Source organism: Schistocerca serialis, chromosome 6 (assembly GCF_023864345.2).
Source record: "Schistocerca serialis cubense isolate TAMUIC-IGC-003099 chromosome 6, iqSchSeri2.2, whole genome shotgun sequence".
Classification (NCBI taxonomy): Eukaryota; Metazoa; Arthropoda; class Insecta; order Orthoptera; family Acrididae; genus Schistocerca; species Schistocerca serialis.
Window position 1 is genome coordinate 483,476,508 of NC_064643.1, and position 22,983 is coordinate 483,499,490.

At 42.0% G+C, this 22,983-nt stretch overlaps 1 protein-coding gene and 1 pseudogene across 5 annotated transcripts in view; both read right to left on the reverse strand.

The window, feature by feature from the left end:
• The window catches only part of LOC126485117 (oxysterol-binding protein-related protein 9), a 520,094-nt gene that overhangs the window by 329,181 nt on the left and 167,930 nt on the right, over positions 1 to 22,983 (reverse strand). The window lies entirely within an intron of this gene.
• LOC126485828 (5S ribosomal RNA) lies at positions 18,910 to 19,027 on the reverse strand (annotated as a pseudogene).

Genomic DNA, 22,983 nt, shown 5'->3' on the forward strand with positions numbered 1-22,983 from the left:
CCCTCGACTCTTATAACTGCCATCTGGTTTCTGTACAAATTGTAAATAGCCTTTCGCTCCCCGTATTTTACCCCTGCCACCTTTAGAATGTGAAAGAGAGTATTCCAGTCAACATTGTCAAAAGCTTTCTCTAAGTCTACAAATGCTAGAAACGTAGGTTTGCCATTTCTTAATCTTTCTTCGAAGATAAGTCGTAAAGTTAGTATTGCCTCACGTGTTCCAACATTTCTACGGAATCCAAACTGATCTTCCCCGAGGTCCGCTTCTACCAGTTTTTCCATTCGTCTGTAAAGAATTCGTGTTAGTATTTTGCAGCTGTGACTTATTAAACTGATAGTTCGGTAATTTTCACATCTGTCAACACCTGCTTTCTTTGGGATTGGAATTATTATATTCTTCTTGAAGTCTGAGGGTATTTCACCTGTGTCATACATCTTGCTCGCCAGATGGTAGAGTTTTGTCAGGACTGGCTCTCCCAAGGCCGTCAGTAGTTCTAATGGAATGTTGTCTACTCCCGGGGCCTTGTTTCGACTCAGGTCTTTCAGTGCTCTGTCAAACTCTTCACGCAGTATCTTATCTCCCATTTCATCTTCATCTACATCCTCTTCCATTTCCATAATATTGTCCTCAAGCACATCACCCTTGTATAAACCCTCTATATACTCCCTCCACCTTTCTGCCTTCCCTTCTTTGCTTAGAACTGGGTTGCCATATGAGCTCTTGATATTCATACAAGTGGTTCTCTTCTCTCCAAAGGTCTCTTTAATTTTCCTGTAGGCAGTATCTATCTTACCCCTAGTGAGGCAAGCCTCTACATCCTTACATTTGTCCTCTAGCCATCCCTGCTTAGCCATTTTGCACTTCCTGTCGATCTCATTTTTGAGACGTTTGTATTCCTTTATGCCTGCTTCATTTACTGCGTTTTTATATTTTCTCCTTTCATCTATTAAGTTCAATATTTCTTCTGTTACCCAGGGATTTCTATTAGCCCTCGTCTTTTTACCTACTTGACCGTCTGCTGCTTTCACTACTTCATCCCTCAGAGCTACCCGTTCTTCTTCTACTGTATTTCTTTCCCCTATTCCTGTCAATTGTTCCCTTATGCTCTCCCTGAAACTCTCTACAACCTCTCGTTCTTTCAGTTTATCCAGGTCCCAGCTCCTTAAATTCCCACCTTTTTGCAATTTCTTCAGTTTCAATCTGCAGTTCATAACCAAGGGATTGTGGTCAGAATCCATATCTGTCCCTGGAAATGTCTTACAATTTAAAACCTGGTTCCTAAATCTCTGTCTTAACATTATATGATCTGATACCTTTTAGTATCTCCAGGATTCTTCCAGGTATACAACCTTCTTTTATGATTCTTGAACCAAGTGTTAGCTATGATTAAGTTATGCTCTGTGCAAAATTCTACAAGGCGGCTTCCTCTTTCATTTCTTCCCCCCAATCCATATTCACCTACTATGTTTCCTTCTCTCCCTTTTCCTACTGACGAATTCCAGTCACCCATGACTATTAAATTTTCGTCTCCCTTCACTACCTGAATAATTTCTTTTATCTCGTCATACATTTCATCAATTTCTTCATCATCTGCAGAGCTAGTTGGCATATAAACTTGTACTACTGTAGTAGGCATGGGCTTTGTGTCTATCTTGACCACAATAAAGCGTTCACTATGCTATTTGTAGTAGCTAACCCGAACTCCTATTTTTTTATTCATTATTAAACCTACTCCTGCATTACCTCTATTTGATTTTGTATTTATAACCCTGTAATCACCTGACCAAAAGTCTTGTTCCTCCTGCCACCGAACTTCACTAATTTCCACTACATTTAACTTTAACCTATCCATTTCCCTTTTTAAATTTTCTAACCTACCTGCCCGATTAAGGGATCTGACATTCCACGCTCCGATCCGTAGAACGCTAGTTTTCTTTCTCCTGATAACGACGTCCTCTTGAGTAGTCCCCGCCCGGAGATCCGAATGGGGGATTATTTTACCTCCGGAATATTTTACCCAAGAGGACGCCATCATCATTTAATCATACAGTAAAGCTGCATGTCCTCGGGAAAAATTACGACTGTAGTTTCCCCTTGCTTTCAGCCGTTCGCAGTACCAGCACAGCAAGGCCGTTTTGGTTAATGTTACAAGGCCAGATCAGTCAATCATCCAGATTGTTGCCCCTGCAACTACTGAAAAGGCTGCTGCCCCTCTTCAGGAACCCCATGTTTGTCTGGCCTCTCAACAGATACCCCTCCGTTGTGTTTGCACCTACGGTACGGCCATCTGTATCGCTGAGGCACGCAAGCCTCCCCACCAACGACAAGGTCCATGGTTCATGGGGGGGTATATAATAGTGTTTTCAATTGTTTACATAAATAAAATTAACTGAAGCTGCATTTACATGTCGCGATAAAACATGGCGTTACTTGACTATTTTCGCCAAGCTCGTAACAGTATTTTGCAAAATCGAGACAAAATTGGGTCTTGTTGGGATGGTGAGACAAGAAGATCCATAACGGTAACTGTGCCGATATATCGGGGCGGGTGGCAGCCCTACCCTTGCTCCACTTCAAGAGTAACAGGAAAGAGAACCACTATTGTGCTGCAAAGTACCCACTGCCAAATATTTTACAGTGGTTTGCGATCTGTGAACGTACGTATATTCTAATGCTTTAGGACATAGATCCCTACGTATTGATTACTTTGGTTGTAGCTCATGACACTCGAAACTAACTTTCAGATGTGCTCAATAATGTTCATGTGTGGGGAGTTTGGTGGCCAGTGAAAGAGTTTAAACTCAGAAGTGTGTTCCCAGCGCCACTCCGTAGCAATTCTGGATGTGTGGGTGTCGCATTGTCCTGTTGGAATTGCCCAAACCGTCGAAATGCGCAATGGACATGAATGGATGTAAGTGATCAGACAGGACGCTTGCTTACGTGTCACCTGTCAGAGTCGTATCTAGACGTATCAGGGGTCCAATATCATCCCAACTGCACATGCCCCACACCATTATGGAGCCTCTACCAGCTTGAACAGTCCCCTGCTGACATGCAAAGTCCTTTGATTCATGAGGTCGTCTCCACACCCGTAAATATCCATCCGCTCGATACAATTTGAATCGAGACTCGTCCGACAAGGCAACATGTTTCCAGTTATCAACAGTCCAACGTCGGTGTTGACGGGCCCAGGCGAGGCGTAAAGCTTTGTGTCGTGCAGTCATAAAGGGCACACGAGTGGAGCTTTAGCTCCGAGAGCCCATGTCGATGATGTTCCGTTGAATGGTTCGCACGCTGACACTTGTTGATGGCCCAGCATTGAAATCAATAGCCATTTGCGGAAGGGTTGCACTTGTCACGTTGAACGATTTTCTTCAGTCGTCGTTGGTCCCGTTCTTGCAGGGTCTTATTCCAGCCGTAGCGATGCCGGAGATTTCATGTTTTGCCGGATTCCTGATATTCACGGTACACTCGTGAAATCGTCGTACGGTAAAACCCCACTTCATTGCTACCTCGGAGATGATGTGTCCCATCGCTCGTGTGTCGACTATAACACCATGTCCACACTCAAATCTTGATGAAAATGGTTGAAACAGCTCTGAGCACCATGGGACTTAACATATGTCATCAGTCCCCTACAACTTAGAACTACTTAAACCTAACTAACCTAAGGACATCACACACATCCATGCCCGAGGCAGGATTCGAACCTGCGACCGCAGCAGTCGCGCGGTTCCGGACTGAAGTGCCTAGAACCGTTCGGCCACCGCAGCCGGCTCAAATCTTGATAACTTGCCATTGTAGCAGTAGTAAGAGGTCTAATAACTGCGCCTACATAGGCGTTGTCGACCGCAGCGCCGTATTCTGCCTGTTTACGTCTCTCGGTATTTGAATACGCATCCCGTACCAGTTTCTTTGACGCTTCAGTAAAGATTGGCATCCTTCATTGTTAGCTTCTAGGTCCATCTACCAACTTTTTCCCTTGAAACATTGACAAGTAATACGCCTTTGTACTTATTCTTCACTTTTGTAACAACCTTTTCACCATGCTTGTCTACGAAGAAGTGCTGAAGACATAAACGAATATCGAATTCATCGTTTATGCTCCGGGAACTTTCTGAGAGCAGAACGCAGACGAATAAATGGAGATAATATTTCTGAAGTTGATACCCCAGATAATGAAAAGAGTATGGGAGAAAAAAATCATCAGCATCATGAGTCGGCGAAAATGGCCTGAAGGTGGAAGAAACCGACCGTATGAAGAAGTAGAGAGAACACAGAAATAATAAATGAAAAGAACTGACGCCTCAGAAAAATAGTAGTGTGTGAGGATTGCTGGATGACAGGCAGTTTGTTTTCGGAGTAGGTGTGATACGCACTGAACACTGCGGTTACTACGCTAATCACAGATGCGAATCGAACTGTAGGACTACTACTACTACTACTACTACTACTACTACTACTACTACTACTACATGTTAATTCCGTGCACTTTAGTGCATCATCTGTGCGCAATTAACAGTATCGCTTCTTCTTGTTCATCCTTATCTAGGTCAGAAGGATACCACAGCACACGAAAAAAAAACCCTTGTGAAAAACGAATACGCATGTACGATTCGGGAACGAAGCTATTATTCGTGTTTCTGGAAAACGCTCTCCATTGTTGTATGGGTAACTGTCTTTGTGATGTGTTGACTCCTGCTTTGTTTTGTACGTAATTCTGTTTCTTCTCTTATCAAGGTGTAAAAAAAAGTTTCTTCCATATGTGTAACGACTCAGTTTTCCCAGCGCCAAATTACAAAGACACATATTTTCTGAATAGCGCGCTGAGCTGCATCAAAGCAGTCTTCGGAATGAAGAACAGAAAAGCTACTGCTGCTGCTGCTACTACTACTACAACTAACAGATGATGTGCAAAATATCTTCCTCCATTCTCACGGTTCGAGCTTCAGTTGTTTCGTGCCTGTCGTGCTGCCTAGTTATGACAGGTAATTACAGGATGGGCATATTGTTTATTCCGCTAATTCACGAAGCCACTTATTAACGTCAGCCATTCATACTGTCATAACGTCGCGGCCATTAGTCTTGTGCTACGGAATTCGACAAATTGTAACAGAGGTCACCCTAGCATGGCGCTTTCAAATCCTGAAAAACATCTCGTACAGGATTCAGACACTAGAACAACACACAAAGCTAAGTAGGGTTTCGATACCAGTGAAGAATGCCTGCACTCTTAATCTTGTCTCTCTGGCACACAGTACGGAGTTGTTCCGAGTTTTCTACGTAAATTGAAATAGCTGGACACTGAAAACAAACACTCCTACAGACGTTCGGCACGTTAAACAATTTATGTGTCGGACTTTGATCAGTTATTGTCACTGTGACACTTATCAAACGATCTTAATACTCAGATGCCAGTAACACTTTGACCAATTAAGCAGGGTGAATGTTGCCATTCCTTCAATACATGAGATAGAAGTACTGTAGTACCCTCACTTCCTTCAAAGAGAGCCCTAGATCCAACCACCGAACAGGGTAGCTGTTAGAATTACGCAGGTGAAGAGAGAAAGCAAAAACAAAACATCTGAAGTTTGCACGGAAGCGAATTCTGTTTATTTGCTTCTGCTACGCCTCGTGAAAACCGTCTCTTTCACTTAACACTAATTTCAGCCGGCTAATGACTCCTCTGGCTAATGACCACGTGCGACTTCGATAAACCGCAACATTTACTTAAGAAAACTGCAATACTTGCGTAACAAGCCGCAAAATGACTCGTCACAATTCCACGCCAGCACACAGGAATGTGCTTTCCGTTCTGGCAGAATAACTTCATCGCTAGCTGCAATGTTTGTTAATGTAAAGAATACTGAGTTGCAGCTTGGCTCGGATTCCACGACTGCAGGTACCCCTACAACTGCCTGGATAAGGAGATTCAAAGTTCGGAAGAAGACAACGACATAATACCTCCAACAGCATCATGGATAGTAGAGCACGTGGCGTTCAAACTAACCTTCGAACTGATGACGGCTTTGTCTTATGGATAACTACCTCCCGAATCCAGAAATATGAAACACACTGATATATCACACCTGGCCCACAGGATTCACGACTTTCCCACCTACACACTACATGACTGCCGGCCGACTCTACGGAGACTGATTTTCTGCCTACCAAAGTTTTTTTTTTTTTTTTTTAACAATACTGTCCCCTTCGATCGAGTTCCCTTCCAGCGGCTACACACCGGAAGGGTTGTTCTTCCCAGTCTTGGTAACAGCGCTTAACCTCATAGGCCATAGGGCCTTTAACATGTTGGTCACTTCTTCTGAATGTTCTCCAGTCCCAAAACTACGTCCTTTTAAGACTTTTTTTTAATTTTGGAAAAGGAAAAAAGTCACACGGACTCAGATCAGGCGAATAGGTGGGCTGTGGAACAACAGCAATGCCTTTCGAGGTCAAAAATTCAGTGAGGTAAGTGGCCGTGTGGCATGCGGCGTAGAGGCAATGCAGTATCCACTTCTCTGCAATGTCCGGTCTCGCTCGCTTAACCTTTTTCCTGGGCCTTTCAAGGGCACATTTATAAAACACTTGGTTGACAAATTGACTGGAGAAGTAATCTCACAAGAGCACGCCCAAGCTCGACGTTTTCGTCGATTTTTCGAGTCGAAGGTTGAAACACGTATGTAACGCAGCAGCGATGGCGAGGCATTGTAGCATCTGTGACCAGAGAGTATGCGCTTGACCGCGCGAGTGTTGCGAGCGGTTCTCAGTCAGTAGTAGTCTTTGCGAGTTAGTTGTCGCTATGCAGAGTAGCAGTCAGTCAGTCGTTGCGAGTCTGTAGCTCTGTCTAGTTGAGAGCAGTACTCAGTCTGTAGTCGTCATGCAGAGCGGTCGGTCAGTAGTAGCAGCCCAGTGCGGTTGTGTGATGTAGGCGGTCGGCAACAATGGTCAAGATGAGGAATAAGGTATACTGTTAATTAATATAATCATTAGATAATGAAAAATTTTATTTATTGTAATTATTCTCCAACAAGTCTCTCAATAATAATTTTTTATTTCAAAAGCATTTTCTCAAAAGTTTAATTTTTTTGAACTAAAGATCTCGTTGCACTTCCCATTTCATTCCACTTCTTTTTGAAGAAAAATTTCACTAGAATTACAAAAAAAAAAAAAAAAGGAGAATATTATTATTTGCAATGTAGTTCCTCCAAGTGGTGCGCAACAACAAGAGCAGATATGTGACATCCATTTATTCTGAGGTAAGACTTTAATTCTGATTGTTTTTACACAGGGCCAAAGACCGATATTTCGGTTTAATTGAATTTTCTTGTCACTGAATGGACTTTAATTTTTTGAAGGATTTATAATTGAGTCAGATTGCGAATTTCACATTTGTTGCCATTGTCAGTACATTTGATTGTGGGCAGGTTACGCATAGAGCCATGTCAATCAGCATTTCTAATTAGTATCGTTATTTTCTTTTAAAATTTTTGTGGGGAGGTTACACTCGGCTCCCATTTGTATTGAGTATTGTCATTACATTTCTTATAAAATTACGGTGGGGAGGTTACACTTGGCGACACCCAGTCCAGGATCGTATTTCGTTGAGAGTCTTTTGAGCGACAGTCAGATATCTGCTCTTATTTGCTTAGATAATTAGGATTTGGCGCAACGCTTTTAATAATATTGTGACTTTCTTTCTACAGGTCAACGGCAATTTGCTGCTTTGTTGTATTTGTGTGTTGCTTTTGCATTGTGCTTATTTGTTTTGTGAAAAATTTTGACTATTGTAAAAATGCCGCGAAAGACTGTGAATAGTGTATCGCGAAGTATTGTGAATGAAATTACCGACTTAAACAACGTGACCGATAGTAATTGTGATACGCAACGTAATGATGACAATCCTGCGTTCACTAACAATCAGTGCATTCCAACCACTAATAATGACTTTCACCTTAATGATGAACAAACGAACTCAATTGTCTCGTCTGTTAACTTGACGACAATTGATGACGCAGAATGCTCTATGGTAATGAGCGCTGCAGAGCTTAACACACCCGATTTGGAAAATTCAAGTAACGTACAGGCAAATTTGTCTAAAGAAAGTGATCAGGATACACAAAGTACGACGGATTTATTTAATTCCGGAACAGTGTCTGACAATGTACATCCGACTGATAAACGTTTTTGTAAATTACAGAATGACCAAATGGTCACACAAAACGCGACAATTGTAGATACACCATCAAACAGTAGTGAGAATAAAGTAGGTAATGTTACTTTGGAACAATTTATGACAATAATGCTACAGTCTAAGAACAAAAATGACGAAAATTTCAAACACTTAAATGAAAAACTTGACAATAATGACAAAAAACAAGACAAACTCAATGAACAGGTCAAACAACTTAGGGAAGATAACAAACACTTAAATGAAAAACTTGACAATAATGACGAAAATTTCAAACAACTTAGGGAAGATAACAGACAGCTTAGTGAACAAATTAGAGACGTTGCCGCGCAGTGCCATGACACTAAGGAACAATTGCGCGTGGAAATTGAGGCTTGTTCTCAAAAAAATAGCGAAGAAATTAAGTCTGTTGCGCAAGAATTAAGAGAAATGCAAACAGCCGCAACAGAAACACTCAGAGACGAAATTAGCGGAGTCGCTAAACAATGCTCTGAAAAAGCTGCACAATTACGGGACGAGTTTAAAGCAATGACGGTAGAACTTTCGCGCACTATGGACGCAAAGATAGACGCGAAATTCGAACAGCAGAACACTCAGATTAACGAGCGCTTTAGTCAGCACATACAGAACAGTGATACGCGTTTCCGCAGATTTATTCAAGATCAAAACAAAGTAAAACGACAAGTCATGGAAACAATCACTGCACAGAGACAAGAGGACAAACGTAAAATATTCGCGAAAGCGAAGACGTATGTAGACAATAATATTACTACAGTGTCCGACAAAATTAATACCATAGAACAATTGAACGCGGAATTACGGGATGAAATTTCTGATCTTAAAGCAAAAACGGATACACACACAGTAAATATTCAAACAGTGACAGATAGATTCGAACAACTAGATCTAACACAGGATTGCGATGTCATCAAAGCTGATGTTAAAAAACTGAGCGAAACTACGCGCAAGTTGCAAAAACAGATTAATGCGTCTGATTCTAAAACCGATGATCAGGTTAAAATACTGACTGAAAAATGTGATGAATTGGCCAGTCGTATTGATGCTATCGAAAATACTAATGACAATAAATCAGACGATACTGCACCGGTTTCATTTATCCAAACGCCTGAATTTCAAAATTTACAGCTGACAATTAATGAAATCGATTCATCTAACAACACGTTACGTAGGAAGTTATCAAATTTACAACAAGAAGTAACAGAAATAAAAAACACTTCTGTTAATAATACACAACAGACGCCACTTTATGAACATGTGTCAGAGTCACGCAGCGTGTATAATGTGAGCAATTTACAGCAACTACGCGACTTAAAATCCGAAAAGCCATGCGAATTAAAATCTGAAAAGCTACGCAACTTGAAAACCGAAATGACAGAGACGAACAGATTCACACACAAACCCGAACGTGTTCTCAAATTCAGTGACGAGAACGTTGATAATAAGCAGTTTGCATTTGTAAGAAAATGTAAGGAATTTAATAATGGCAGAACACAGATACACGATTTGCACTGTATACGACAATTTATTTTTGTACTTTCACCGCTATTATCTGTAATGGAGAAACTAGCTTTGAACCTGAAGCGACAAATTGCTATTGTATTTACAACAGCATTGCCTGTAATGAAGAAATTTGAATTAGCACGAATACAACAATTTGCCTTTGAATTTTTACCGCTATTGCGTGCAACGCAAAAGCTAAAATTTATTTGCAGTGCGTAATGACCTCAGGGGATTCATTACGCTTTAATGAATATGTGCCGTAGCGAGCATAGGGCCCCGAGCTGTAGTAGTGCTGTTTCATCTTTAGTTTTCTGCACTGCTGCCTTCTCTTCTACTATCCTTTATATCTATCCAAACTGCTCTTTAACTATTGCTCTACCTATAATTAAGAAAAATGACAAAGAAAACCTGATATGACAAATCTTTTACCGAATGTGACAATTTTCAGTAGGCACTCCCGTAATGACAACTACCGCCGTAATTTTAATTACAGATAAAATCGTAATCATCAGTATGTGTAAAAGTAAAATTAACAGCAAACGCATTTTTTTGGTAACAATAGATGTTTTTCACCACAATAGCATGAAAGTCAACCGCTTAGCATACGTAACCAACAATGCAGTCTACAAGGTCAACCAAACTTTAATGTTTCGCCGCGTGCACGTATAGTCCCAGCCCCAACAAATAGTAACGCATGGCAGCAAAGAAATAACTACGTACAGACAACACACTATTTCAACTCGCATTGCAATGCGCCGTATAGAAATTACTATCATGACAGACGTAAAAATGATGAGCACAATTTTCAGCGTACATTTAATAACAGTCGATCTTTTCAGCAGCAAGAACATTAGCAACAACACATTGTCATGAATGATCCAGACAATAGGTGTCATCCATAGCGTAACACGTCAGTATGAAATAACAGAACAGTTCATATAGTGGATATGCCACAACATTCTCCCGTAAATAATAACACGTACGATAGATTTTTAACCAGATACAGCACAGATTGCATATTACAGTAACGCAAACATTACTTTTGACACGCAGAATTTTGCTCATGAGAATGTTATTTGAAAAATGCTTTGTTGAATGCACCACTTTTATCGCACCCAGACCTTACTAGAAATTTTTCCATTGCTACCGACAGTTCCAACACCGCTTTAGGCGTACACATTTTCCAGGAAGTAGAAGAAGATGGTTCTATAGTAATTAAAAACATTGCATTTGCAAGTCGCATTCTGTCACCTGCTGAGCGAAATTATTCTGTTACAGAACTTGAAACATTATGTGTTGTATGGGCTTTCACGAGATTTAGGCATTTTCTTTATGGCAGACATACCACCGTTTACACAGACCATAGAGCTATACAATTTTTTGCTTTCAGCTAAATTTACTCACGACAGATTAAGTAGATGGAAACTATATTTACAAGAAGTTAATTTTACGATTGTTCATATTCCCGGCACACAAAATGTTATAGCAGACGCACTATCGCGTTCTCTCAGTAACAATCAGCAAGACGTAGCAACCAACTTCTGCAAAGCAAATTTCAGTGTCATGTACATTCAGCAAGTTGCATTTGAAAACTTTATTTCATCGTCATTACAGGACATAGCACAAGAGCAAAATAAAGACAATGTTTGGAAAGAAATTAAACACCTTTGGCTAGATAAGAATAATGTTACGATTAGAAACCACTACACTGTGCGCAATGACATTCTGTTTCGCCGCTCTCATCCTGACAGCAACATTTGGTTATTATGCATTCCTGACGAACTGGTTAACAAACTAATTTGGTACACTCATTTAAGTTACGCACATTACGGAGCACGAAAATGTTTTCTTATACTGAGACAGAACGGTTATTTTACCAACATGGAAAAACGTATACGACGAGTTTTAGCGTCTTGTAAAATTTGCCAGAAAACTAAATCAGACACCACTTCACATATTCCTCCTTTATATCCCATTATACCTGTTAAATTAAGACATATGGCCGCAGTAGATATTTTTGGTCCGATTCCGAGAACTAACAGAGGTTTTTGCTACATTTTTGTCGCTGTTGAGCTCACTTCAAAATTTGTTACTTTCACTCCGTTACGCAAAGCTACTGCTAAAACTGTTTCGAAAGCATTTGTAAAACATTTTCTATTTCATGTAGGGCATGTAATGAAAGTAATTTCTGATAATGGATCACAATTTCGTAGTAGTGTATGGACACGCATGTTACGAGCTAGAAACATTTCTCCGATCTATATATCCAAGTACCACGCTTCTTCGAACCCTTGTGAAAGATTAATGAAGGAAATTGGTAAGCTGTGCAGAATATACTGCCACAAAAGACATATTGATTGGGATACACACATACTCTCATTCCAAGATGTAATTAATTCCATTCCAAATGAATCCACTATGCTATCTCCGACTGTTATACTGAAAAACGTTGAACCACCGAACAAAATTAAAGAATTAATAGAATTCCCCAAAAATCGTCGCCTACGACACCACGAAATAATTGACATTGCGCTGAACAACATCAAACGTGCCGCAGAGCGCCGGAGAAGACAGCAAAAACAGGTTTGTACACGCCGCGACTTTCACGTTGGACAGAAGATATTAGTACGTACACACTATTTATCCAGCAAATTAAAAGGTAAGTGCAGTAAATTTGAACTTCTATACGCAGGTCCGTATCGGATTCGCAGTATCCCTCACCCCAATGTTGTACACGTCGAAACTTTGAGAACCAGAAAATCGAAAGGCAATCACCATATCTCAAACATTAAACCGTTTATTGAGTGAAACCACTGTATGATTCAACACACTATGATGCCATTTACTAATGCAATTAATTCACCTGACTAATTATTGATGATTATCGTATTTTTTTTCTTGGCAAGTGCCCGGCAAGGTAAGGTTAGCAGGTCGCTTTTCTTGTCGTTACACATCAGACCGTGCACATTTTCCATTTTTTTGTGTATATGACTGTACTCCAGTTTTGTTTGTATGCACTATGAAATAGTTAAGATATAACGCACACCAGTCGACTTTGACATTTTTTTTTGCCTTATGACATCTCAACATCGTGACTGTTTCACATTTTTTTTTGCTACTGCATTGTATTATTCTGTGTACATTTTTTCGCATCCGAACACTGTCAATGTCTTGGACATATTACGTTTTCTGTCATGTTATGCTGTATGGTTAATTGTGTCACCATAAACCAGTCATTATTTAGTGGGTATAGGATTTAAATGCAAGACATTAATCTTTGTTCATCAATTTCAGAAAGGAATGATGATTCTAAGAAATAAATTTAACATAAATGGGAATTTCACCTACGGAATAAACGAAAGGAGATGCAATAACTTTATGAGGAAGAGTAAATGGATCAGGATTAACAAACATTAACCAGAATATACTATACTCATCGAAGAATAGCAGTCTTAACTAATTTTTTCTTTCAGAATACAAGGTGATTGATGCAGGCTGTCAGACTGAACTACACATCTTAGTTTTAGTGATGAAATATGCTAGAGATAAGGAATAGTTATGTAATGAGTAATGAAGTGATTTTTTGCAGATGATAATGAATACTGATGAATAATGATGAAGGATATGATGTTATGAATAATGAAGTTTTTCTTTACAGGTGATGATAATAGTGAAGTTATGATGATATGGATAATGAAGTTTTTTTTCTTTATGCCACGTAGTTATTTAAGTATTTGTTGCGGTTTGCTTTGACAGCAGGTGTTACATTGCATAGTAGGATGACGGAAAGTTTTGGAAAGGACAGCTATGGAACACATTTTATACACATTTCACTACTTGTTAATTCGAAGTTCACTACTTTTCAGCATAGTGTGCGTTTCTTCTTTCAGGTCAATAATCCATTTTGTATTTTTTTTTCAGGAGAAGTTTTTCATGATACTTACTAAACCTGTTACTTATTATACCTGTTCTAGTACTTGCATTTTTATATTTTTTACCCATTTGTGTTTATCATTTATAAATGTGATCACATGTACTGCCTTGTTACATAATCTTGCTACAGCTGACTCATGACGAATGACGTTACCTATCCTCATTTGCAGCAATAGGTCAAAAGCAAAAAGTATTATGCCTCAGCAATTAATTATCGATCCCAACGCAATGCATTGCTACCAAAAAAAAATGTATTACCAGTCCCACATAATGTCACTAGTTTATGATAATTCTGAATAATACTGATCAACTCTGAATAGCATGTCACTCGAGTAATTACCTCTTAATGAGACTATATTCAAAATAATGCTTTGTCACTAGCAAATAACTGCCACTGTTTATTGTAATGCCTGTGATTACTAATGATTTGACTGTAATTAACTGATTTTTAATAATGACTTTGTAATGATCTGAATAATACTGAATGATGAACTATGTTTTATTCTATTCAATACTTGATGGCCACTGAGTGCCAATAATTAATGTCAATCAACGAAATTGTTATTAATTATGCCATTGATTAGCTCTTGTTTCCAATGTTGATACTTTGTTGTTGGAAATGAATGTGACTGTTTAATAATGCTTTGTAATTAGGAAAAGACTAATGATTCTTAAAAGATTGGAATGACACATAATTAATTAACTATGGTACTGTTTAATAATGCTTTGTAATTAATTAAGGCTAATAATTCTTAGTATATTGAAATGACAAATGATTAATTAATTAACTGTAATTAGACAAATGATTAATTAACGACAAATGATTAATTAACTGTAATTATACAAATGATTAATTAACTGTAATTAGACAAATGATTAATTAATGACAAATGATTAATTAACTGTAATTAGGAGAAGGTTAATGATTCTTAATTATACTCTGTAACTGAAAAGAATGCGATTATTTCATAATATTTTGTAACCAGGAAAAGAAGGCTACTGATTCTATGTAAAACAATTAATGAACATTTTTCTGTAATACTACATACTTGGTACAGAAATGTTCAATAACTGGGCTATGAATGCCACGAACTATCAATGAAGACTGTAATTGTCAATATTATGTGACTTGATGTCCTTCACCTCATAAGCTGACTACCCTGAATTACTGCAATGTCCATTTGTCCTGTTTATCCCAGTGATCATGGAGCACTATATTTGGTTTTGCACTAATTCTACGTTGGTGTGCCTTGTAAGAGTGTGGTGTTGACACGACATGCTGTCCACCACCATGAGCGATGAAGACATTATTATGGTCCCACTGTTTGGTGTACCTAATGTACTGCCAAAATGAAAACATGGAACATTACTACGACAGTTCAGTGTCTTGGCTACACTGATAAATTCTGATGGGAAAAGAACTTCAAGTTGTGTCACTTGGTGTTGTACTACTGTGGAAAGATATGGACTTTCAGAGCAGCTGTGTGCAATCTAAAGTGCTACAACCATGATGCAATCCTTCCCTTTCCTATCCTGATTCTTGTCACATAAAGAAAAAATTTTTTTTTTTTGGTAACATCATTTATGTTCATAGGTTATACATTTTTCGATTCGCTAAAATCCAGTGTGAGTACACTTATGTCACTGGTCGACATGATGTTTGCCATTATGTTTATTTGTTGTGAAAATACTAAAGACATTTTTCAGTGCATGTGCACTTTGGACATAAATTTTTTTTTTTTTGCCATTATGTTTATTTGTTGTGAAAATGCTAAAGACATTTTTCAGTGCATGTACACTTGTCAACATAATATTTTTTGCCAGTCTGTTTATTTGTTCTGAATATGCTAAAGAATTTTTTCAGTGCCTGTGCACTTTGTTATCTGTCAAATAATTTGTATATACTTTTCTGATTTGCTACTATGTTTTGTACTCACATTTTGTCTTTGTCTGATATATTTTGTACTTAGTGCGTGTGCACAACATTTACTTTATGTACTACATCTAATTATTCTTGCCAGTCTGTTTATTTGTTCTGCATATGCTAAAGAATTTTTTCAGTGCCTGTGCACTTTATCTGTCAAAAAGTTTGTATATACTTTTCTGATTTGCTACTATGTTTTGTACTCACATTTTGTCTTTGTCTGATATATTTTGTACTTAGTGCGTGTGCACAACATTTACTTTATGTACTACATCTAATTATTCTTGCCAGTCTGTTTATTTGTTCTGCATATGCTAAAGAATTTTTTCAGTGCCTGTGCACTTTATCTGTCAAAAAGTTTGTATATACTTTTTTCTGATTTGCTACTATGTTTAGTATTCACATTTTGTCCTTGTCTGATATATTTTGTACTTAGTGCGTGTGCACAACATTTAAATATTCTGTAAGTTGTAGGATTTTGTTAATTAAAGAAAAATTTTGCCGCGCTTGGCAAGTCCAAATGACTCACCATCGCTGCCAAATTTTTGCCCCCCGAGTGGAGGGTTACGAAACACGTATGTAACGCAGCAGCGATGGCGAGGCATTGTAGCATCTGTGACCAGAGAGTATGCGCTTGACCGCGCGAGTGTTGCGAGCGGTTCTCAGTCAGTAGTAGTCTTTGCGAGTTAGTTGTCGCTATGCAGAGTAGCAGTCAGTCAGTCGTTGCGAGTCTGTAGCTCTGTCTAGTTGAGAGCAGTACTCAGTCTGTAGTCGTCATGCAGAGCGGTCGGTCAGTAGTAGCAGCCCAGTGCGGTTGTGTGATGTAGGCGGTCGGCAACAATGGTCAAGATGAGGAATAAGGTATACTGTTAATTAATATAATCATTAGATAATGAAAAATTTTATTTATTGTAATTATTCTCCAACAAGTCTCTCAATAATAATTTTTTATTTCAAAAGCATTTTCTCAAAAGTTTAATTTTTTTGAACTAAAGATCTCGTTGCACTTCCCATTTCATTCCACTTCTTTTTGAAGAAAAATTTCACTAGAATTACAAAAAAAAAAAAAGGAGAATATTATTATTTGCAATGTAGTTCCTCCAAGTGGTGCGCAACAACAAGAGCAGATATGTGACATCCATTTATTCTGAGGTAAGACTTTAATTCTGATTGTTTTTACACAGGGCCAAAGACCGATATTTCGGTTTAATTGAATTTTCTTGTCACTGAATGGACTTTAATTTTTTGAAGGATTTATAATTGAGTCAGATTGCGAATTTCACATTTGTTGCCATTGTCAGTACATTTGATTGTGGGCAGGTTACGCATAGAGCCATGTCAATCAGCATTTCTAATTAGTATCGTTATTTTCTTTTAAAATTTTTGTGGGGAGGTTACACTCGGCTCCCATTTGTATTGAGTATTGTCATTACATTTCTTATAAAATGACGGTGGGGAGGTTACAAGGTCTCCCTGCGCGAGTTCATATTCAACGTATTCTCAGCTTCCAAAAATGATTTGTGCCAGCGAAAAACGTATGGTCTTGATAAGGGATGTTCACCGCAGGCCTTTTTCGACTTTTGAAAGGTCAGTCTCGCGGTTTCCCCAAGTTTAACACAAAACTTTATGGCATAACGTTGCTCAAACGTCCGCGTTCGATTTTCGTGACAACAAAAACACAACTTCACTGACGGCGCTCTCAAAAATCACATGATGGCTGTATCGAGCTGAACGTCGGACTGAGCACGTGGACGGGATGAACACACCGGCATGCACAAGAGAACAACACAGAGTTGCCAGATCGCTTGCAATGTGGTCAGTCTCTACTTTTCTCACACCTCGTATTTCGTATGCTACCAGCTATTCACGAAAGGGTTTAGTCCAAAAAGTGTATATGTAACAGAGAAAAGTTAACATGGTGGTTATAATGTATCACTTGTTTTACATCGTCTCCACTCCTCCCACTTTAGTACAATGCACAAGGTGGTCATACAACCACGTGAAACTGCCATAAAAGCCCTCCTTTGAGTTGTTGATCAACTTGCGCGCCAAACTGGTTTGAATGTCGGTTATGCTATCAAACCGCTGATCCTTCATGTGAATTTCTGCACTTACCAGTCTGACAACTGGTGCGTAAAATTCTCAGTACTGCTAAGTACGGTTTGGTGTGTGTGTGTGTGTGTGTGTGTGTGTGTGTGTGTGTGTGTGTGTGTGTATATTCTTCTAAATGGTTCAAATGGCTCTGAGCACTACGGGACTTGACATCTGAGGTCATCAGTCCCCTAGAACTTAGAACTACTTAAACCTAACTAACGTACGGACATCACACACATCCATGCCTGAGGCAGGATTCGAACCTGCGACCGTAGCGGTCGCGCTATATTTCTTCCAGCAAGTTAAATGTTTTGAAATGTTTCACGTCTCAGCAGTTTACCATACAAACCTACTGAAGAACCGCTGTAATAAATTTTACTTCGGCCACTGGTCAAATTTATCACTGGTACTTCCGTACAATTTTTATACCTGTGAACACACCACCGTCTGATGGTGACGTCACCTTTGTTCCGTTTATTTTCGCTGACGTGCGGTGTCTACCTTATCCTTGCGACGGAATCTGCCGAGAACTTGCGTACAGAAACCTGTCTCTCAGAAATTGGCTTTCCCCAGAGGCCAGAACTCAGATACGTTCAACATGTCGGGTGCAACGTCAGCGGGGGAATGGTGCACAATGCCGAGATCGGCGCTGGGTGTGGGAGAGGCGGAGGTGCAGCAACAGGGACATCTGCCGCTACCTCAGGCCGGCCCGCAGGCGGCACGTGCTCGCTGCAGATCGATGCCGCCGCTGCTGCTGCTGCTGCTGCTGCGGCCGCAACCGTTGCGTTACGCAATGGAAAAGCCGCCGACGCTACGCGTGCATCACGCCGACGCACCTGCGAAACCAGAGCGGCTAGTGCTGCGCCGCAACACTCCTCGTTCGGTTGAACATTGTGCGTCGCAGATTAATGGATACAGCCAGAGAGGATTAGAGGCAGTGTAGCGAGTCTTGCTCTTCGGTACGAGTAACGAAGCTTGACATCCAGGCCATAGCGCAAAATCAGGGGAAGGAAATCAGTGCACAGAGCGCGGAAAGGAAAAAGCACTCCGTCTTCAGGCCACAAATGGCCCAGCGGGACCATCCGACCACGTGTCATCCTCAGATGAGGATGCGGATAGGAGGGGCGTGTGGTCAGCACACCGCTCTCCCAGTCGTTATGATGGTGATGGTTTTCTTTGACCGGAGCCGCTACTATTCGGTCGAGTAGCTCCTCAATTGGCATCACGAGGCTGAGTGCACGCCGAAAAATGGGAACAGCGCATGGCGGCCCGGATGGTCACCCATCCAAGTGCCGGCCAAGCCCGACAGCGCTTAACTTCGGTGATCTGACGGGAACCGGTGTATCCACTGCGTCAAGGCCGTTGCCGCGGAAAGGAAGTGTGTCACATATTCACTTTCCGATGAAAAGTACCCGAACACCATTACGTAACGCGGAACTGACCACTAGTTGTTACGAGATGCGCACCTGCCATTATCAGAATAGGCAGCGAGCATCGAGTTGTCAGTAAGGAAGCAGTAACACCAGAGTTCAGTTGTTTCGAACGAGGATGTCACCTCAACAACAGATCTATCAGACACATTTCAACCCTTCTACAGCTGCACAAGTCAACCGATGGCGATGTTACTGTGACGTGGAAGCGCGAAGGAACAACCACGGATAAATGAAGACCGGGAAGACCTCATGCACTGACCGGCAGGGGACGTCGAGCACTGAGGAAGGTAGATGTGAAAAATCCCAAGTAATCAGCGGAAGGCGTCAGTAACTGCGTTACAAAGTGCTACCAACGGTCGACCAAGCGCGATGAGAGTGTTGGGAGTTAAAAAGAATTAGGTTGGTTGGTTGGTTGGTTTAGAGGGCGGGAGAAGGGGCCAAACTACGAGGTCATCGGTCCTTTGGTCCTAATAAAACAATGCCACAAGTGTGAGAATAAAACGGACGAAACATATAAAACAAAAAGGAAAGAAAGGAAAAGCCACAAGAATGAAGGGAAGGCAATGAACACTAAAAAGAACAAAAGTGGACAAGAAAACAATAGAGACGCTAGAAACTGAAGAGAGTAAAACATGAAAGCAGATTACAGTGGCTGCCTAACCACAAGAATAAAAAGGGAAAGCTAGCCACTCTGCATCACATTAAAACCTCCACCCTAAAAGCACTAGGGTGGTGGACACAGAGGGACTAAGGACATGCGCTAAAACCTACATAGAAGTATAAAACCACTTTCACGGATAAAACATAAAACTAAAGCTGCTGTGCAGGCATTGTCGCCAACACCGAAGGCAGTGTGCTGGGAAAGTTTAAAGTCTGCCGCAGAGTGGGTAAAAGTGGGTAGTCCAGCAAGAGGTGGGCGGGCGACCGTCATTTGTAAGCCATAGCGACACCGAGGTGGGTCTTCGCGACGGAGGAGGTAACCATGGGTTAGCCATGTATGGCCAATGCGGAGCCGGCAGAGGGCAACTAATTCCCTGCGAGAAGATCGCATGGAAGACTTCCACACATTCATAGTCTCCTTAATGACACGCAGTTTGTTGTGCGTACTGTTATGCCATTCCGTCTCACAGAGCCGTAAGACAGAAGGCATGTCAGTTTCGAAGATGTCCATCTCTAAAAGCGGTTTCCGCGTAGCCTATTTGGCCAGCCTGTCTGAAACTTTGTTGCCTGGGATTCCGACGTGTCTTGGGGTCCACGCAAACACCACTGAACGACGGGACCGTTCCAGGGCATACATAGACTCCACAGCGCTACCAAAGGATGGCGATGGTACCACTGGTCGATAGCTTGTAGGCTGCTCAAGCAGTCAGTACACAAGAGGAATGACTCGCCACGGCATGAGCGGATGTGCTCAACAGCACGAGATAAGGCCGCCAGCTCTGCAGTGAAAACACTGCAGCCATCTGGCAAGGAGTGTTGTTCAATGTGTCCTCCATGAACATACGCAAAGCCTCGGTGACCATCAGCCATCGAGCCGTCGATGTAAATCACTTCATGGCCCCGGTACATGTCGAGAAGAGAGAGGAAGTGATAGTGGAGAGGCGCAGGGTTAACGGAGTCCTTAGGGCCATGCGAAACGTTCAAAAATGGTTCAAATGGCTCTGAGCACTATGGGACTTAACTTCTAAGGTCATCAGTCCCCTAGAACTTAGAACTACTTAAACCTAACTAACCGAAGGACATCACACACATCCATGCCCGAGGCAGGATTCGAACCTGCGGCCGTAGCGGCCGCGCGGTTCCAGACTGTAGCGCCTTTAACCGCTTGGCCACCACGGCCGGCCATGCGAAGCGTCCAGAAGAATCTGCGGCCCAGGTGTACACCATGGATGTGTTCATGAATGGACCTCGAGGAGAGGTGGTAAAGGGAAGGACTCCAGTTCAGACAGAAGGGACCGGACGCAAACCGCAATCGTAAGCCCTGCCCTGGGTCGCCGATGCAGGAGACGAACCGCCGTGGTTGGGAAAAGGAGATGGTAATTCGGATGCACAGGAGTACTACGAACGTGTGGAACGTAAATGGCGAGCAGTTGTGCACGCCTAACCTTCAATGGAGGCACTCCGGCCTCCACCAGGACGCTCGGCACCGGACTCGTTATAAAAGCTCCGGTCGCTAGGCGAACACCACAATGGTGAACTGGGTCGAGTAAACGCAACGTTGAAGGCGCCGCCGAACCGTAAACCAGACTCCCATAGTCAACGCGGGCTTGAACAAGGGCTCTGTAGAGCTGCAGCAGCGTAGAGCGATCTGCACCACAGTTGGTGCTGCTCAGGCAGCGGAGGGCACTGAAATGCTGCCAGCACTTCCGCGTAAGCTGTCAGCGGTGAGGTAGCCAAGTCAATGAGGCGTCAAAAACCAGTCCTAAGAATCGATATGTCTCCACTACAGTGAGTGGACCGTCATTAAGGTAAATTTCTGGTTCTGAATGAATGGTGCAACTCCAACAGAAATGCATGGCAAACGAATTCGCGGCTGAACGCTGTAAGCCGTGGGCTAGAGCCCATGACTGCGCCTTGTGAATGTCCCCCTGTAGGCGCCACTCAGCAACACGAGTACTGGAAGAGCAATACGAAATGCAGAAGTCATCCGCAAATAGAGAAGGGGAGACCGACGGCCCTACAGCTCTGCTAGGCCGTTGACGGCCACTAAAAATAGAGACACTCAATACGGAACCCTTCGGAACGCTATTCTTCTGAATACGAAGGGGAACAATGGGAGGTACCAACTTGGACACGGAAAGTACGGAGTGACACGAAGTTTTGGATAAAAATCGGGAGTGGGCCCCGGAGACCACACTCATACAATGTGATTAGGATATGAAGTAACCAGGTCGTGTTGTACGCTTTACGTACGTCAAAAAAGACAGCAACCAGATGTTGGCGTCTGGAAATGGCTGTTTGGATGGCAGCCTTTAAGGACACAAGATAACCAGTGGTAGGGCGACCCTGGCGGAAGCCGCCCTGACATGGAGCCATTAGGCCAAATGACTCCAGGAGCCAACCCAACCACCGGTACACCATACGTTCCAGCAGCTTGCAAAGGAAGGTGGTGAGGCTGTTGGGCCGGTAGCTATCCACATCAAGCGGGTTTTGACCCTGTTTGAGCACCGGAATGATGGTGCTCTCCCGCCACTGCGATGGAAAGACGCCATCGCACCAGATCCAGTTGAAAATGACGAGGAGATGTCGCTTGCAGTCAGACCAGAGATGTTGAATCATCTGACTGTGGATTTGATCCGGCCCAGGAGGTGTCGGGGCAATATGCAAGGGCGCTAAGGAGCTCCCACTCTGTAAAGGGGGCGTTATAGGGTTCACAGTGGCGTGTTGTGAACGAGAGGACTTTCCTTTCCTTCCGCCGTTTGAGGGTGCGAAAGGCTGGAGGGTAGTTCTCTGATGCAGAGGCTCGAGCATGGTGCTCAGCGAAGTGCTCGGCAATCGCGCTTGCGTCGGTAGATAACACGTTATTGATGTTAATGCCAGGGACACCTGTTGGGGTCTGGTACCCAAAAAGACGTCTGATCTTCGTTCAGACTTGCGAAGGAGACGTATGGCACCCACGTAGCTCACCCAATACTTTTGTTTCCGTCGTTTTATAAACTGGCGAACACGGCTACGGAGCCGCTTAATGGCTAATAGGTGCTCTAGGGAATGGTGCCGCTTATGTCGCTGTACAGCTCGCCGACGCTCTTTAATTGCCTCAGCGACTTCCGGCGACCACCAAGGGACTTGTTTTCGCCGGGGGCACCCTAAAGAACGAAGTATCGCGTTTTCCGCCGCAGAACCGATCGTTGTCGTGACCTGCTCAACGACAACATCGATGGCACCATGTG